General features: G+C 39.8%; 1 long non-coding RNA gene across 1 annotated transcript; it reads left to right on the top strand.

Annotated features, from left to right (window-relative positions):
* Positions 1–4,741: 4,741 nt before the first annotated feature.
* LOC132341924 (uncharacterized) lies at positions 4,742–17,400 on the top strand. The gene is made up of 3 exons (XR_009490350.1): positions 4,742–4,833; positions 13,344–13,542; positions 16,514–17,400. It is a non-coding gene; the product is annotated as an uncharacterized LOC132341924 (long non-coding RNA).
* Positions 17,401–19,855: the final 2,455 nt, after the last annotated feature.

Here is a 19,855-nt window from a genome sequence, read left to right on the forward strand (position 1 = left end):
AACAAAACAAAACAAAAAAAAAACACCAAAACCCAAAAAAGTCAAACAAACAGAAAAAAGAGAAATTATGACTGGTAAAGCAGGAAAATTAATGGCAACAAGCACAACAAAGCACTGTCATGGCCCAGAGCTCCATCCTGGAATAAATGAGTGGCCCAGATGTCAAAAGGGTTAGGGCATTCCCTGCTGACACAGACTCCTGAGAGGGAGCCCTCATTTACGGCATGCTGGAATGGGAGAGGGGGAGAAGGAAACGAGGTGGAAGATAACTGAGAAGTAAATTGATTTACATTTAAATGTTACATTTTTATTACTATTTTTTCCAACTCCATGTGAAATCTCATCCTTTAAATTAGACAAACCAGGGTAAACTATTTTTTATAGTGTGAAAAAAAAATGATTGACATTCCGAGGTAATACTTTTTAAATTCCTCCAATTAAACAAAGCGAATTTAATTTTAAGTTTAATTAAAAGGAAATTTAATTAGAAAGAAGATTAAATTTTAATTAAATTTCTCCAAAATCCTTATCCTTGCCTTTACTGCTAATATTTCTCTCGGAACCAAATCCCTTTTTAATATTCTTAAATTCTATTCTAGTAAACTTCCCCTTTATATTAAAATTATATCTGCCTGGATGTTCTCGCTACCAGGGAAAAAAAAAATCATTGCCCCTTTTAAAATACTTGAAGAGTACACCTGAGACACAGAGTAACTCAAGAGCGACCAGTGGAACATTTGGATATGCTCTGAGTGTGACACCACTAAATTAACCCTCCTCCTACTGAACACTCTGCAGGCAGGGAAGCATCTGTGTTTCACCAGACAGTCCTTTCCTGCATGCAGCTCTCTGCTGCTAAGCACACCCATGATGTCTGTACTGCTCAGCATTTTCTGTGCTCTGCTTGTGCATCCATTTTTCTTCTCATCTGCTGAGAGTTTTTTGGGTGGGTTTCATGCTTGTCTGTTTGTTTTGTTATGTTATATTTGGGGTTTTTTTCATAGAATGATTTGGTTTGAAAGGAACCTTAATGATCATCCAGTTCACACCCCCTCTGCCACAGGCAGGGACACCTTCCACTATCCTAGGTTGCTTAAAGCCCAGTCCAACCTGACTTTGGACACTTCCAGGAATGGGGCAGCCACAGCTTCTCTGGGTAACCTGTGCCAGGGCCTCACCACCTTCACAGGCAATAAGTTCTTCCTAATATCTCATCTCTCCCTGTCCTCTTTGTTTGAAGCTGTTCCACTGTGTGAGGACTCATGTCAAACGTCCCTCTCCAGGGGTCTGGAGCCTCCTTTGGCACTGGAAGAGGCTCTGAGGTCTCCCTGGAGCCTTCTCTTCTTTGCTCCAGGCAGAACAGCTGCAGCTCTCTCATCTGATCTTATTTCCATTTGCTCTAGTCTGCTGGAGAGGTTTGCCTCAGTCACAGCACCCATGATGGACTGAATTGATTCTGTCTTTTGCTTACCTCATATTCCTGTAATATCAACTCCAGTCTCCACAGCAGACAAAAATGTCTGGTGCCATAATGCTTCTGTAAAGGCTTGCAAAGCTCTGCTTGCAGGAGGCAGCTAAAGTACCAACGCACCCACTCTCCACCAGACTGTCCCCCTGAATCTCTTAGGATGCATCTCCTGTGCACAACCCCACTGCTGTGCAACAGCAGGGACTGGACACCACCCAGCAGACTGGAGGTAGCCATAGCAGGACAATGCTTGTCCTGAGCTATGTTCTCTCACTTTCAATTTTGTTCTTTTTCCGCAAAGGCAACTGTGTCCCATTGCAACGACGAGGTGAAAGGTGAGCTGGATGTGCTGGGAAGCGGACAGGCAGGATGGCACTTTGTGTGACTTTCCAGAGCATCCCTGTCAATCATCCCCTGGTACCAAAGTCAAGTGAGCTGTCACAGCCTCTGTCCACCCCATGACCCCAGAGCCCAGCAGTCTGGTGGCTCCAGCACAGGGTCACAGCGTAGCAAAGCTGTTGTGAAACTGCGTCAGCCTGTGGTGTGTGCAGGGGCCAAAGGGTGGGCGGGTGAAGAGGATGCCAGCCAGCACTGGCCCTTGAGCCATGTTCAGGGTTTCTGTCTCCAGGACCTTCTACGCTCATTATGAGTATGTGACCCATTGTCCCTGAGAATAACCCATATTTAGTTAAGTATGTTGCCATGGTGACCACTAGTTTTGCCAATGGATACTGACTTGCAAAGCATTATAATTTGTGCAGTTACTCTTACATGTAAAAACTCACCAGCTATCTGCCTGTCCCAGCATTCCTTCTTTAACAGAAGTCAGGACCACGCACTTCAGAAATTCTGTAACAGGCCATTTACAAAATCCTGACAATAGAAGAGGCTTTGTCTACATACCTATCGATTAGAAAAGTCACATACCCACTTTAAAAATATACTGCAAATGCCTATGTCCATGAAACCAAATTTTTCTCTTTTTTTTCTTGTTTTTCTATTGTTGTTGTTGTTGTTGTTGTTTTTTGGACAACAACCTGCATAAGATGCCGAGTGGTGCTGCAGAATATTCATCAAATTTTGAAGGACCAGTCACAGAAAACATTTGGCAGGATTCATAGAGCTCCATTTACTTTTCAAGGGAATCCAAATAAATTGCTGAAATTAAGCAGTTTTACATTGGAAGGGCATCCAAATAAGATGCAACATCTCTGCTGATATTAAAGAGGAGTTCCCAGGAGATGCTGTGTGTGCAAGGGCAGTCCCAGCTGCCTCACTTGCATCAGAGCTACCATTGTCCCACATACCACACTCTGCATCTTTAGAAATACTCCAACCTGCCTACTTTGTCAACTTCTAGTAGTCAGCATTTCTGAGGTCAGTCAGGTTGTTCCTGAACAGCAGTCTTGGGGTTTTGGGGGGTTATTTTTTTATTAGATAATATTTTTCTGTTCCCTTACCCTAAAGTCATCTATTTTTTCTGTGAGGGCACTGCGCTCACCTTTTGATCTTCATGCTCTCCATGTCTCCCTCCCACACACTGCAAAAGTCAGCAGGAGCTGATCTTTCTCCTCACCAGCTGTCCAACCTGGCTGGGGTTTCTGGACAGAGGAATTATTGCTTTATGGGGCTTTTCTTTTTGTCTTCCCTAACTATCTTAAAAATACACATGGACCAAATGACAAAAATTCATACATTGCCTGTCTGTGCTGCAGGCAGTTACACAGTTACAGTGATTGGAAAACACATGGAACGGGGATTGATTAAAATATGGTGGGCCAATGGCATTATGCATCTTATTTCTTTCACAGATGTAGTCCTAAAAGTATTCTGGAACAGGCTTGAGAACATGGTGATAATCTTTTATTTATAGTGATTAAATCGTTAACATGATGAAAATTTATATTCTTGTTTCTGTGTGCCACTGCTCATTTCCAAAATCTCTCTTTTGGGCGGGAGATATTTTTATTACTAGCTTCACTTACAGTAGGATCAACACAGATGAGGTCTAATAGGCAATGCTAAGATATAAATAGGAAGGAAAACAGGCTAAGAAAATAACATTACCACATTTTTTAAGTGAGAAACTGAGGTGTAGAGAAATCAGCTGTGGGTACCAACTACCTGAAAGTTTTCTCTCGAGTTAATTTAAATAGTTACAAAAAATTCATCTGGAAAATACGCTGCAAAACAGTGAATTCAACCTTGATTTTCAGAGTCCTAGATTGCTACCTCAAGAAAAAATAATCCAGTTTTCTTAAATGCAAAACAGAATTAAGAGATAAGACAGGACATTTTTACTGCCAATGGAAATACTTGCATAAATATGATATCATATAGATTATTAAATATGACGCTGTCTAGATATGTTGGATAAAATCATGACACTATGATTCAAAAACGCAGCAGAAGAAGAGAGCAGATGTTTATGCTATTTATCTTATTGGATGTTCTTTCTGGAAACATTGTCTGGGCCACATTTTCACCCAGTGGGTGTTGAGACATTGAGCTGGAAACTCTTCACATGTTGGTGCTGTGTCATGGTAAGCTGTGCCTCATGATGGCTTGCTGTTTAAGAAGGCAAGACTTTGAAACAGATCACAAAAATGGACATGAAACTGAAAATAAAAGCCCAAGAGCATAGTACTGCCTCCATTTAGTGGAGCTGGACTTTTTCAGGTGATATACCCAACCTGTAGATCAGAATTTGTCTGCAGAGGAGAAGGGATAGCGGCAGTGCTGGACTGCATGAAGTCAGTGGTCAGTCTGATTCAGTATGTCACCCGGCAGGGACCAAGGAGGCATCAGAAGAAGGTTCAAGACATTTCTCTCATGAGAGAGCTTTCCTGCTTTCCCACAGAAGGTTAAGGTCTTCTCAATCCTGGATGTATAAGGATTTATTTACTTTCTCTTGCTCCTGTTGAAAGAAAACTGTTCTTTACTGTTTAGAGTATTCTGCGGACTATCTTGTGAGTAAGGAGCTTTCATCACATAGACACAAAAATAGAGAGAGTTTTATGGGGTGTGTTTCATTCCCGTTGGGTGCCCACCAGCCATGACTACTGCCCTTTGGGCCACACAATCAACCTCCTCACTCATGAAGATAAATGTCGTATCAGCCCTGCAGTAAGCCATCATCTATTCTTGAGAAACAAAGAGAGTATATAGCATGACCTTCCTTGAAATATTGGATCTATTTACACGGGTTTGCGTGGACCACATTACTTATGAGTCACCAAGGGGAAACTGAGCTCCTTGTAGATAAAGCGATCAGTGCAAACCACTGTAAATAAATCTGAAATTTCTATGAAGGTCGCACTGTGTCTGATTTATACTTCAGCACCCGATGAAATAATGTTGACCAGGTAAGTGGTTTTCAATTATATTTTTTTTATTCACATAAGAAAAGGAAAAAAAAGGAAAAAAAAACAATAATGCCTTTTTTGTAGGATAAGGGACTGCTCTATTTTAAAGTGCATCTGGTTAGAGAGATGACACATGCTCAGGAAGTAAGTTATTGTCTGGCATAAGGCTAAATGCTCCTGGACCTGATTCTGCCACTCTAACTAACCAGGATGACTTGAATGGGCATACCAGGCAGAGAAACCCTACAGTAGCCACAGATGATCCTTAGACAGTCTGAAGCTCCATTTTCCTGATTAATCAATACCTTTGTTTTTATTATTAAGCCCAGTATAGGTCAAGCCTGAGTAAAACTTTTATATCACTAAAGTAGGAGCTATCATAAGCACAGGTGTTGGGTCTTGCAAGGTAAGAAATTCTCCAGTGGCCATATTATCAGAGTGGAAGTCAGGAATGTTGCTTCTATCATTATTCTGCTTTGTGACCAGTTTCACTCTCCCTTCCAGCTTTCATCTGATCTGTCTGTTAAAGCAGGTGAGCCCTTGGTGTCGGAGGAGTCTAACTGATGTAATTAGGAGCAATAATATGAGGACTCCATTTTAGGTTCAGGGATATTGATAGGTTTTCTATTTGCTATCTATGTCACTGGAAGGTAAAAATGGTGTCTAGTAAGTGAACTTGATCTCCTTGTCTGTCCTTCTGAGCTCCAAAATGCACATTTTAGTGTTCTAAAGAGGGTGAAATAAAAACTATTTTAGAGCACCTAAACTTAAGCACAGGAGGAAAAATATTTTGAGAAGTACAGCTAGGTTGAACTTGCCAGGACTGTTACTCATTCTCACTGAACTAAGTTTTATTTAACATGGTAGAAAGTCAAGATTCGGGAAGACTGAAGGTCTTCAGAGACATTAAGCAACCTTGATGATCATAGCAGATGAACTTCAAATTTGGAAAGGACAATGATGCTCTCTGGAAAAAGAGAAAAGTTGGAGTTACTTCATGACTCTCCCACAATCTCAGGGAAACATGCCTTCATTAACATTTCCTGGAAAATATACCCAGCACTCAAAGTTCAGCTCAGTTTTTAAAGTTCTTAATAAAATGGTATGAGTTAGAAGCTGATCTGAAGAACAGCTTTCCAGGGAGTTTGGCTACAATAGAGTTTTTATAAACCAGACTGAGATTTTAAAAATAAATTGGTTAATTTAAATCTGACTGGGACCAGCCTTTTGCCAGGCTCAGCAGTTCTGCCACACCTCAGGACCTTTTATCAAATCTATGCCTCAGCAAATTTAAATGCTAGTTTAACTGCTGTTGTTAGTTAAATGACAGTTAATTACATCCTTGTAGCTCAGATTAATCGCTTTAGCATATGAGTAGCTTACATATTGGACAGGATGTATCTGAAATGTCTCTGGGAAAGCTGAGTCAGAGCAGCAGCTTTCTCTTCACTGTGAAACCACCTTTCTGCCCCACCAAGGGCAAACCTGAGTACCTGTCAGCCCTCCAGTGCCATCCTCAGGTACAGGAGGTGTCAGCTGGGCTGGGCACTGCCTTCTCAGGGAAAGGATTGAGAAGAGCCTCATGGCACACTGAACTGGCAAAAGCACTGGAACAAGTTCCCTGAAGAGGTGGTGGATGACACATCCCTTGAAACACTCAAGGTCAGGTTGGATGGGGCTCTGAGTGCCTCGTCTAGATGAAGATGCCTCCGATAATCGCAGAGGTGTTGGACTAGATGACCTCTAAACAGCCCTTCCAATGCAAACTATGCTGTGATTCTACAGGATTGGAGACTAAAAAATTGTTAAAGTAGAATGCTCACAATAAACAGGTGAGGGTTTTTTTGCTGCTATTATTAACACCATTATGATTGTGTCAGTTCTTCTCACAAGTACCAGATAGGAAGAAACCCCAAGTTGTCCCAGTCCCTGTGTAAATTCCAACCCACATCCTAGAAAACTGCCACTTAAACTTTACAGTTAAATTACATTATAAATAGCATTGTGACTGCTATTTAATTTGAGAGCCATGGCTTTAAAGTAATTGCACTGCAAAACTATCTGTGCAAAATATTAATTCATATTCTTATTTATTTCATGTGTCAGTTGGTTTTGCTGCCTTCTCTTCATCCAGTTTTATCAATAGTCTGGCGACCCTCAAAGACAATTTGAGAAGTAGTACAACCTTGGCAAGGGCTAAATCCTAGCAGAAGACTCTCTGAAACTCACTGTAAAGCTCTCCCATTCTGCTGCTCCACAGACCCTGCTTCACCATCTGCCTGGCGAATTAGATTTTTTTGTTGCTGTATTTCACAGATTTAAAAATATGGTTATTATGATCCATAAACCAGCTTTCACAGAGATTATTAATTAAGTCCCAAATATTGTACTGACGTGCTTTGTGAAATATATCTCCAACGTCAGAACACTGCTGCTGTAATGACCCATCTGCATAATATTATCTCAGAGTGCTTAAAGGCCCCAAGTTTTCTGTTTGCTGCAGGGGATGGGGGAGTTTTGCTTTGTTATCCCTTGTAGCGGTTCAAGAAGTAAAACCTGGAGCCTTAAAGTCAGGTGGGTGAGATAAATTGAAACGGATCTTATTGCTCCCAAACACTCTCCTGGAAACAATGGCATCTTGACATTTTATCAGTCACTCATGCGGTCATTCTCAGCGGTATCAGCCAGAGCTTGAAGGATAGAGCCGTAAAGAAAGGATTGTCAGCCATAAACATTCCTCAAAACCATGAAAGCCACAAATGAAAGCTTAAGTAATGGAGGACGGAATACCCTTGATATTTCAACAATTACCTGCAACAACAGGCTTTGTTCAGAGCCCAGGCCATTTTTTTAAAAGCCTTTAGTTGTCATGGCCAGAATAGGATAGGGAGGGGGAAAAGGAAAAAAAAAGAAAAAAAAAAAGAAGAAAAAAAGAAAAATGGAAAAAAGGAAAAGGAAGAATAAGAAGGAGAGAAAGAGAAGGATTATAAGCTCTGCTGTGAAAAGATAAACTCGAGTGGCTGCAAATATGAGGAAGTTCATGGAGATTTTTCATTTTTAAAAAAATCAAGACTTATTGCTAGAAGTTAGAATTATTAGGCTGGCAGCAAGATACTTGGTTTTTTGGGTATGTTTTCTCTGAGAGATCATTAGAAAAACATTCATGCTGCTGAGCTGTTACCTCTCTGGTCATTTCTGATGTCAAATTACAGCAGAAAAAAAATTACACTTGCAAGCACATGGCAATTTGAAGGAACTTCAGAAACAGGCAGAAGCAAGCAAGTGGAAAAACAAAAGTGAATTCAACTTCATTACACTTCAAGAAAAATACCATATTTATGTGCAGGATTAAAAAAAAAAAAAAAGAAGAAAATCCAGTTTTAAATAGTCTTTGTGCCAATATTTTAGTAATTTAGAGCTCATAGAAACAAAGCAAAATGCAGTGCTTGGTATCTAAGTCAACCCAAACTCTGGAGGCAGTAAACATGAAAGGTTAAATGCTCTAGAAATTGCATTTGTAGAGTTTCTCAACTTAGGAGATTAATAGTTACTCAAAGCAATGGATAAATATTAGTAAAGGACCATTAGCAGGGAAAAACACATCAGTGAATCAGAGCTCCCCAGCTTATCAGATCAATTTTAAACAGGTTTATCTTGGACTTTTCCAGCACCTTAATGAGGAACAAATTGGTTTTTTACCTCTTTTTGTTTCCTGAGATTTTGTTGATTTTTTGTGGCTTGGTATATCCAACCATTAATACAACTGGGTCAGTCGCATAAGAGTGTTGATTCCCTCTCCTTGCAGGTTCCTAAATGCCATAATTTTACAAAAGTTCCTTTTTATTACTCTGCTCATGGTCACCAAAAACTAAATAACAAATGATTTACTATTGTTTAATGTCTCTACAAAGGAAGAAGGGATCAAGTAACGAATATAAACAAACCCAAAAACAGGAGACTGGCTATTTTTTCCTTTAATACATATACATATGTATCCATAGACAACAATAGGAACAGCTAAGCTGAAACTTGTAAACTAGCATGACTAAGCCTGTGACCAGAAAAAAAAAGAATCATACCCTGTGTTTACAAGCAAATATTGAACCAGGCAATTGAACAGGAAAGCTCTGTTTTAACTTTTAGATCTCTGTGAGGTTTTAAAACACAAACAAACAGAAAAAAAAATAGCCAGCTAAACAAAAACCACAAAAACAAATTTTTTAAAAAAAGAGAGTGATGGAGAGTGATATTTAAAATACAGTCCTTGCTAAAGCAACAGAATGCACTCATTATACTTTATTAATGGCAGAGCAGAGAGCACAGCAGGCACTCTCTGTTTAACTGCTCACTTGCTCATGTAGAAACTTGAGTTCATTCAAAATGCTCCAGGACATGCCTGTGGCCCCTCACTGTCATTCCAAAAAAAATGCAGGTCCCCATAAATCCTAGACCATTTCTGACATGGTGATGTGGGTCTCTTAAACACCCAAGATTGTCTCAGATGATTCAAAATACCCAGGGGAAAGAAAGTGGAATTAACTTGGAGAGTTAAACCATCTAAGACACACAGATATCTGCCTCTGGGCCAAGCATCTCATTGACTATTGACTTCTGTGGGCTTCAAATGACATTTGACACCTAAGTGCTTCTGCAGAGCTGACTACAGGATCTTTTTTCCCTGGGCTACCACTCTCTGGAGTTCATAACATTGCTCTGCAACCTGAGGGCTGGGTTTTGCTCCTGACCAGTTGAGTAAATCTTGATGATCCAATACCCACCTCTGCTTTCATTTGGCATTGTAGGAGTTTGCGGTATTTAAATTGCTGCCTACAAGGCTGAATTTCTCTATGCCTCTGTAAATGGAGCCCAGACTCTTTTGGACACTGTCAAAGGCTGAGGTAACAGATTAGTTTCCACAGCCTTTGAATACAGTTTGTCATTTTGGAAGGGTGCTGGAAGCTGTTTATGCCCTGAGGTGTCTGTGAGATGGAAAGTAGTTACCTGGTGGACCTGTAAAATCCCATGGAGACACTCGTCCTCAGCTCAAATGAGACACTTGTCTCCTGGAGAAGGAACATCATGCAGTCCACTTCTACTCATGGACCTCACAGACCAGGAACAGCTGCTCATTCTACTTCTTGGCCATATAAACCTGTCAGGATCCTGCAAAAGTCTTAGTTTACATAAAGCATAACTTTTCACCAAAAGATCTTAACAGGTTTTCACATCAGCAGTTTGTTTTATACATAATTTTGATATAGAAGGTCTAACAGGATAATTCAGAAATCTGTTTATACCAATTCCAGTTGACAAACAGATGAAGCTGCCCTTATACATCTTTTCTTATAATCAGCATTGTCTGAGTTCTGAAAAGAATGATGTTAGGAAGTTTAGAAGTTTTCTTAACTGGATTTCTTTTGGATACATATATTCATCCCATTTTCATGACAAAAACTGCTTTTTTTGTGTGAATACTTCATGTTTTTATAGGGGAAAAAGCAGAGTTATCATGAGGTTAAATGTTGCAGTAGAGGTCTGAGCAAGTTGAAATACAAAGCAACACTTCTACTTCCTCCAATGAAATATGCATTTCATCTTCCATGAAGACTTGTTTCTTGCTAGTCTCTGTCAGCAGGAGCCATCAACATAACAGTGTTTTGCTGACCTGTGAAAGAGCTTCTGGTAACCACTACTCAAGAGCTCCATTAGGATGGAATCATTTAAGCTGATTCTGTAACAATGTGAAACTTTTGTAAAATGAGGTTAGGAGGTTGATGCATTTTATATAACCAAATGCAACCATTTTGGGCCTGAACTTGTGAGCTGCTGAATAGTCTCAGCTTCCATTAACGTCACAGACATGCTCAGCATTTTATGAGATCAATATCAATGAAATCTAAAATCTTAAGATAATGTTTTAGTTACAGTAATAGCAGTGAAAGTGCATAGGAATTTGAAGGCATTTCCAAAACAAAAGAAACAAAAACCATAGCATGTTTACTTGTTACTGATGACAGTTTCTAGTTAAATCTTTGTTTTGTTTTGTGTCTCCCTGCCTTACCTTCCTTCCTCCCTTTTTAATTGGGACTACCTCCTAGAATACATAGTAAAGCTAACCTAATTCATGACTTAATATATTTTTGCCACTGTTCCTCAACCAATCACCAAGCACATTAATTTATTAATAATTACTTGGGCAGTTCTGGTTTTTAATGAGTACAACATTACACAATCAGCCCATTAAATGTGAATGAGAGGGCCAATAACCAGTGCAGATGAATCAGATTAGAAGTCTAACCTGAAAAGAATCAAGTCCAGTTCCCCGGGGTTTTTCTCAGGAAAGTTTATAATTTAGTCACACATATAAATATACTAAACACTGTTGCAAACCTTGTTGAGTTCAGTTGGCTCTAACTAGAGGCAAGTTCCACAGCCATATTCCTCTAATAGATACAAATTTTATTATGTTTTTCAGGCTAAATATAATAATTTCTAGCTTATCCCTACAAAAAAGATCGTGGTGATACCATTAATGCTTATGGCATCTGAACCCATAAAGGTTTTAAGTTTTTTCTGGAAGATGTTTAAGATTGCTCATTCCTATTGACTGCAGCAGGCCTGAACAGAGTCCATCAGGAAGATCAGAGCTAGGATACTTCCAAAAATTTCATCAGTGCAAGTAGAAACAGCACTGCTAAGAAGCAGGTAAAATTATAGTTTGTGGGAAGTTATAAACCATTTCCCAAAAATATCCTTTCATCTTGAAACTTCTAGTACTTGAACACAGAGATCCCTCCCCTTTCTCAGGCAATTTATCATTTTTAGAGGCTATAAATTATACACACTGAGCACCAATTTTATACACCAACAACCATAACAATGCAGTTGCAAAACAGAACACTTTGAAGGGTATGTTCCCCTTTCAAAAAGGATAAGGAAGAATAATAATGCAATGCCTAGGTTTGCAGTAATGTTTTCTGTTCAAAGATCTCAAACTGTTATAAGGGAGCCATTAACCTCATTAAACACCTGTGAGACAGGAATCTAGCCATTATCTTCACTGTTTTCCATGAAGAGGAAGAGTGGGGAGAGTATCCTAACATTTGTGCACCTTAAGGGTAAGTTTTGCAAATGTTTTCCACTTTTGCTATGACTGGTTCAACTCCATCAGTTTTAAGCAAATTCAGGAGCAATATATTGATTGTTCTGAGCCAAGACAGATTACATGATATATAACATGCTGACAACAATACTGGATAGATCAGGCTCCTAACACCAACTGACTGACTGTTGTTAGTATTGACATTAAGTTAATTCATTGGGAGGAAAAGTTGTACTACAGAAATCAAAAGTGCACATCACCGCCTTCTCTCAAGCCAGGGATTGATGGAGTTTGGGATCTCCCACCACCTGGAAGGAAGCATGTTTGTCTCTTTGGAGAGTTTGCCACAGATTGGAAGTGGGGAGTCTCCTCACCTCCCTGCCAAGGGGGACATCCTGAGTGAGGAGGGCTGAGTGGCAAAGCCAGGGCTGACAGGATGCTGCACCTCTTTTCCTCCTGGATAGCTCTCAGCAATAACCATTTAGCTGAGTTCTTCATCACAGATCAGAACTAACCTCCCTCTGCTCACTGAAGAGTGACTGGGAAAGATCAGACTTTCACTCTTGCCTATATGGAGAAGCCTAGAGCTGAGCTTGGCCGCCTGAGCTTTTATTATATTCAGCAGCAATTCAACAGCATATGGAGCACCATTCAACCCACCCAGAAATGGGTACTGCAGTCTGAATCTACAGCTGAATCCCACCCTGTTTTACATTGCTGCTGTCAGGCATCCTATTTTTCAGATACTGAGATGCCAGAGCTGGCTGTCTCAGTGTTTTCCCTGTGTGTTTATAGTCTGTGTGATATTTTGACTCCTGCTTTTGCTTTATTAACAGTATTTTTAACAAAGTTTCCTAGAAAAACAGGCCTAGAGAGGCTCAACTTCTTTCCTGGGGTCATCAACACAGAAACAGAATCCATATTATCTGTATTTTCTGCCCCCAGATCACCAGGCATCAACTGCACACATGGAAGAGCAGTTTTCCACCAACAGTTAGCTTATTTTCCAGATAAAGTCTTCTCTGAAATGTCTCCATGGCTGTCACTAGAGTCACATTGTCTCAATTTGAAAATCACTCAGCTCCATTCTGACACAGCCACTGGCACAGGGAAATCCTGCTATATTGCTGCATTGCTTATCTTCCAAATTTGCTGCCTTTTCTCTTTTAAATATTGCATCTAGATTCTTAGGAGATGATAGATGTTATATATTCACACAGAATCTCACAGATACCTGAACAATTAAGACATTTCAGACAGTACTCAGGAGGAAATTTCCAATTTTTGCTTTGCTTCTTAACCATTATGAAGGTCAGTCTTCGTTCACCCTTGTTACCAAGTATATTTTATGAAAAATGCTGAAATTGCAGCTTACACAAAATGCCTTTTACTTTACTCTTTTCACCAGCTTTTAGTTCACCAGCTTTCAGTGAGGACATTTAGGGAGTCTGAGGTTGACATCAGTTCCCCAAACTCCAGCACAGCCATTGTGGTAAGAGCTGAACATGCCATGAGTCAGAGCCTCCCTGAAGCCTGGAACAGTCAAGTGAGACAGAAGATGAGTAAGAAAATGTCCACAAAGGCACCTGGCCAAAGCTATAGGAGAGGTAAGAGGAGAATGAAACATGGATCACAAAACTCTTGTCTTCTACCAAGTGCTCTTCCCACAAGGTGAAAAGGACTTGTTAATTTAGCCTTTCTGTTTCAGTACCTGTCTCCACATGAGATTGTCCTACATGTTTTCCAGACTAATTAAATAGTTTTAAAATTCTTGAGGTTTCATCTGGACTCTCAGAAGTCAGATGTAATAAAAAATGAGTAATGAGAAGGAAAACTCAATTGCTATACCCTTTCTGCAATAATGTTCACAGGAAACACGTGTTATGTAATGATTTTCTGGGGAAGGCTAAATCATAGTTTTGCACCGTGCTTTTTGATAAAAATTCCTTCTCTCCTTCCCACCCTTCAAGTGCATATAAAACTTAGAAGTGTGTAGTCTTTGCTCTTTGTAAATATGCCTACCTGGAATATGAATTTCAAGTTTGAGCATGTGCTTTGCTTGATCTGGAACTCACTTTGCCAAGAGGATGCAAACAAGAACATATAAGTGCTGACAGTTCTCCAATGCCATTTCCACAAATCCTCCTCCAGGGACAGATAAATAATGAAAAGACTGAATGGGAAACAACACTAAAGCATCTCAGTCCACAGAACCACAGGATATGCACCAGACACACATGGGTGAATGCTGAAATGCTGAGAACATTTAGTAACATAGATAGGACTTTGGGAATCCTCATGCTTGTCTAGGCTAACTGAAGCATAAATCTGGAGTAAATGGAGCAACAGTGATGCAAACTGTCATAACAGATTGAGAAACAGGCTCAGAGTTCTTTCCATCTACCTATATGATAGGAAAAATCTTCATCATCTCTATATCAAGGCAAATTTCTTGATATTCCTCTTTTGAATGCCTGCTCTGCTGTTATAGCCGTGCTAAAATGCAAAATATTCATCTTACATTTTCCACAGCTGACTCCCATTCTGTTAATTCAGTTATGCAAGGCTTGACCCAAATGATCCCTCTCTTGTTTGTTTGTGTTTTTTTATTACTTTGCTGATATTGGTAGGCAGTCTTTATGTCCAAGGCTGTCAGTGAACTGAGTTTGATCAGGCAAATCTTTACTCCCAAGACCGTGCTGCTGAACTAGAACGGTGGAGAGTACTCTCCATTAAGTGCATTAAGCAAAACAGCATAACAGCATGCAGCATTTTAGACTTGTAGCCTACAATTTCCCCTCCTGCCCATATCAGGGAGATCTATTATCCTGCAAGCACAGGATTTTTCCATTCAGTGATCACTTCCTTTCCTATTCATTGCTAACATGCTATTAACCATTTCAGCCACTGCTAAGAATTGAGCTGATGTTTGCAGAGGAGTATCTAAAATGATTTGAAGACTGTCTTCCTGATACTGTTAAATATTTCCTAAATTCCTGTATGGAATAAGACGGTTTTTCCCTTATTTAGCAGGTAGATTTAGATCCCTCTAACAGTAAGGGGACCATATACCACTAGAAATCCATATATGAAATCTGGGACTTCTCAGATACATCAGGGTCTCCAAGTCTGCGAAATTAATGCTTGTTATTGAAAAGATTTACTTCAGCTTTCTCTAAGTAAAATCAGCTGAAGGACCTACAGTCTTGTGCTACAGTCATTAGGCTGTGTCATCCTACTGTCCCCACTTAAAAGCCGCTTGGTGTCTCTTCTCAGCCAGAGTGGTACTCTCCTTCAAGACAATGACATCAGTGGCCCAGTTTTCTGCTGTGGGTTTTAGATATAACACATCTCTTTTTGTAACCCAATACCATCTTTTTGCTATGAAGCAATCCAAAAGTTTCTTTCTAATATGATACATGTTGTTCAATGAGAATTTTTCTGATTTTTATGAGAGACTGCCCACTTGGACCCACCTTTAACAACAAGAGGCAGGAAAGGGTCTCAAGCCCCTTAAAACCAGCTTAAAAGGGAAATGCTTTTCAAACAGCAGCTCTTTGGTTTTCAAATGATTCTTGTTCATTGTGCTTTGATTCTATTGACGCTGAATGCTCTCTTGCTATACTTCAGTGTGATATAATGGAAGGAACACCATGTGGTAGTCTGCAGAAAAGTCGATTAAACTAGCAGACATAAAACTGCAAACAGCTTTTACGCGTCACTAATGGACTGGGACCGCTTGGCTTTCATGATAGCTCAGAAAATCTTACACACCTGAGGTGCTGTAAAAATGAGTAACAGTTAAAAACAAGAAGGAATGTAAAGGACAAGGTGCAAAGATAGATGGCTTTTGGCATGAGCTGTTCAACAGTGTCAGACCATGGTCTGTTTACAGGTACAAACAAAATAAGCTCTTCTTCTCACAGGAGAGCTGCCTTTATCCCAAATGTACCCTGGAAACTTGGTGATCAAAACTTTGACTATTAGCAGAGTCCCTTTCCATCTGTTAAAAAGAGGCAATGGCTTTGGTCAACAGGGACATTTGAATTGTAGGTTCAATATTTGGCTAACTAAGGATGAGACTTGGGACTTCTCTCAGACTTCGCAGAAACAATGCTCATTAAATATGTCCCCACATCGTGTTTAGCTCTGGCCAGTGCTGCCTGTCTTTCACTTTCAGACCCTCAAGGCTTTTTGCCTTGTCACTCTGTTGCCTGCCACATGTAATGTCTACATGGTGTTGTCTCTCCTTTTAGATGTCAGGACTAAGAAGGACAAAAGTTCTGCTTAATCCTTTTCTCCTCTCCTCAACTGGTAGACATATGAGCTAATTCACCAAGACAAACTTAACAAAGCAGTATCAGAGAAATGACAAATTTCTATAAATAATGCTGAACACTGCAAATGATATGCCTGAAAAATCACTTGATCATTAAACAAGAGAAGATGCCTTCTGTAAAATAAATAAACCATGAAAAGAGAAGGCAAACTTGTAATTTAATATTCATAAGGTCTGAACTGCTCAGGAAGATCTTGGCCAAATGTGAAAACACTCTGTGTGTCATGCACTTTTGACAGATGCTGTCCCCAAAGAAAAGCCGAAGCAAAGTCTGACACCTGACTCATACCAAGAGGGAAGACAGAGAAATCTCCAGTGCTGGCTCAACTAGGCAGGAGACAGCAGGGTTTTTTATGGCAAAATCTTTTGACTGTCATAAATTTTCATGCTCTGTACCTCGATAACATGATGAAAGGCGATGGATTAGATCCATTTGTCATTATTAAGAATCTTGCTCCTAGTTGGAGGAAAAAAGTTAACTTGCAGACAGTATAGCTCAATTAAGTGGAAACCACACATCCTAAAGAAAACCAACCCTAATTGCAGAGCTTTGACCTAAAATGAATCAGGTTTGGTCTTAACTGACTGAGCGCCAAAATGTATATTCTATTATTTTTTATCTTGCCATAGTAATTAATGTAAGAAATGTTTCATGCCAAGTTAACTTCGCCTGTAATGTCCTCAAATTAAAGAAATTGGAAATAGCATCTCTGTCAGAGTGGTTGCACAGTGTTCTCATCCCCTGAAGGAAACCCAAGCTCTGCTGATTAGGAAGACTTCAGCTTTTGATCATGAGTTATTGGATATCGACCCATCATTCAGTCAGGGCTGTAGACTGACCGTCCTGAACTGAAAGGCTTGGAATCAGATCACATCCAGGGGGAACAGCTCTACAAGCAAAACTTCCTTCTCATCTAAATCAAGTCTACAAATAGCAACTCACGTTTGTCAGACATTCATCAAATGTGACATGCTTCATGGAGCCAGGCCACAAAAACACAGGAACCTGTCATAATAACCTCATGAAAGACAGTAGATGGTCCTGATGCTGTATGACATGCCAGGGAGCAGATATCATGCTTCCCAACTAGGTGAATGTAAAACTCAATCCTGTAGAAAGAGAAAGTGTCACTCATAAATGGGGGGGTGGGATGGTGGGGTGGGGAGAGGGGGAAGGAGACGATCTGATCCAATTAAAGTGTACATTGATTACTGTCGGGTTGCAGAAGGGCCAACACACAAAGACTGATCCTGCTTGAGGATGGTGCATGAAGCAGCAAGCCCCCAAACTGACAAGAAGTAGCCACTAAACCCAGGCACAAAAGTTCTCCAGAGTTAGGTATCTCAGCCTATCTCTTAAAGCCCCTACTGGTTTGGGCAACAATTATAACTATTTTTGTTACTGTTCAGTACAGAACGCTGCAATTTAGATCATCCTGCAGCAAAGAGCTGCCTGCAAGTCTCCGGGCTGTGCAAGGACCAGCTCCACAAAAACACAGCAAACAAGATATGGTGAGAAAGACCAGTCAGTGTCTATCCAAGTCCAGCTAGCTTCAACAGGGCAGCAGGACTGTATCAGGAGGTAGCACAAAGGGAATGTTTTGAAATAAAACTGAAATCAACAGTGAAAGAAAGAAAAGTAAAACAAAAATCTTAATTAAAAAAAAAAAAAAAGGAAAACATTTAACAAAACTGCATCTTTTTCCAAATTAGGGAGTGAGAAAAAGCAGGTTTAGATTAAAAGAAGTTCCTGTCTGTGAGGGTGGCGAGACCCTGGCACAGAGAAGCCCAGAGAAGCTCTGGCTGCCCCATCCCTGGAAGTATCCAAGGCCAGGCTGGACAGGACCTGGAGCAACCAAGGATAGTGGAACCCCCATGGCAGGGAGTTGAAACAAGATGAACCTTAACACTCATTCCAACCCGAGCCATTTTGTGAAAAATTCCATTCTATGAAAACTCTTTTGACCCCTAATGATCTGTTCCTTCTGAAAATTTTCCCTTTTTCATAAGAGGACATTTCCTCCCTTCACCATTCTTCCTTTTTATCCCTTCCTTTCTATTTTTAACCTCCTACTATCACATTTTTCCATAATGAAAGCAGAGATAAAATTAGGAAAATAAAATTAGAGATTAACACTTTCAACAAAATTTTCACAACAAAAATCCCAAATCAGCAAATATTAATCTGTTTTGGAAAGACAAATTAAAATTAAAACAAAACAAAATAAAATTTACTTAAATAGATTTACTGGAAAAATCCTATAACCAGTAACAAATTCATGTATTTTCTTGTCCTAAAAGAAAATAAAGATGGATGGGTTTGGTTCACCCAGTGAATGGTTCATGGGCCCACTGTGTCCAGTTTTGCCACATCCAGACACATCCACAGTAGTCACATGTGGAAATTTCTGTGCCATAGACAGTATAATATGATACCTACATTTCTACTACTAAAAGTATATCCCCTTAGGTTAAATTACATCAATTTTGTGTCAGTGAACTTGTGTCAGTTCATTCACCTTCAAAAAGAAAACTAATATATCTTGTGAACACTTCAAAAATTCTATTTAATCCATTGACAAAATTATAGACAGAAAATATTAAAATACATGGACCTATCTATCTAGTGTATTGACACATTTTCAATCAGTAGATGAAATTATGCTATCACCAGAGAAATATTCCAACTGAGTGGCCAGAAGGAATGTAAAATTCAGCCTTCCCATGGAAGAAATCATGACTGCTCAACTTATGTCCTTTAGCAAAATAGGTAACTGCCAAAGTAGATAATAGCTTACAGCTGACTTTTCCACGTAAAACAATAGATGTCTGTACTTTGCAAATAGAAATTCTTTCCCTTTTGAAAGGAAGTTCTAAATTAATGTGACAGACATTTCATTGATAGCCTGTGACGGTCAGAGCTGGGTAACACTGTCCATCCAGTTTATGTACTAGATGTTGCTGTCTGTGAGTTTGAACCAACAAAAACCTCCAAAAGTGCAAGGCACCTTGGAAAAATCTGCACATAGAACTTCACATAGGCACATGCCTCTTCCTAACACAAGACATAAGAGATCCTCTATATCATGATAAAAAAGTGATAATAACGCCCCCTTGGATGGTTGAGAATTTGCAGCTGGAATGAGGTACTTCATGATTAATGCCCTGTGAGGATGATGCTGTAAACAAAACATTATTTTGTATTGCAAATAAATGGGTCTGCTAAGCGCTGTCTAAATCCCCCCAGGTACCAATGGTCCACCACTCTGAGAAAAATGCATTTGCAGAGCACTTAGTGTCAAGAAAGCCCATCTCTTGCTGCCAAAGGGTTAAGAGTCTCTCCAAATCAGAGGATAAACTCATTAAAATGGGCCATTACTGGAGAAAGAAGAAGCCCCAAGACTCCTTCCCCATTTCTGTGCCAGGTTAGCAGGAGGAACCAAAGGGCATAATACAGGTTTGAGTGCACATAAAACAATAGTAAGCTCCATAAGGAATGAGGATTCCAAAGTAAATAGAATAGTGAAAGTCAGCAGAGGCAAAAGTTAACTTAATATAAAATACTTGACTCTCAGGTAAGG

Source organism: Haemorhous mexicanus, chromosome Z (genome assembly GCF_027477595.1).
Source record: "Haemorhous mexicanus isolate bHaeMex1 chromosome Z, bHaeMex1.pri, whole genome shotgun sequence".
Classification (NCBI taxonomy): domain Eukaryota; kingdom Metazoa; phylum Chordata; class Aves; order Passeriformes; family Fringillidae; genus Haemorhous; species Haemorhous mexicanus.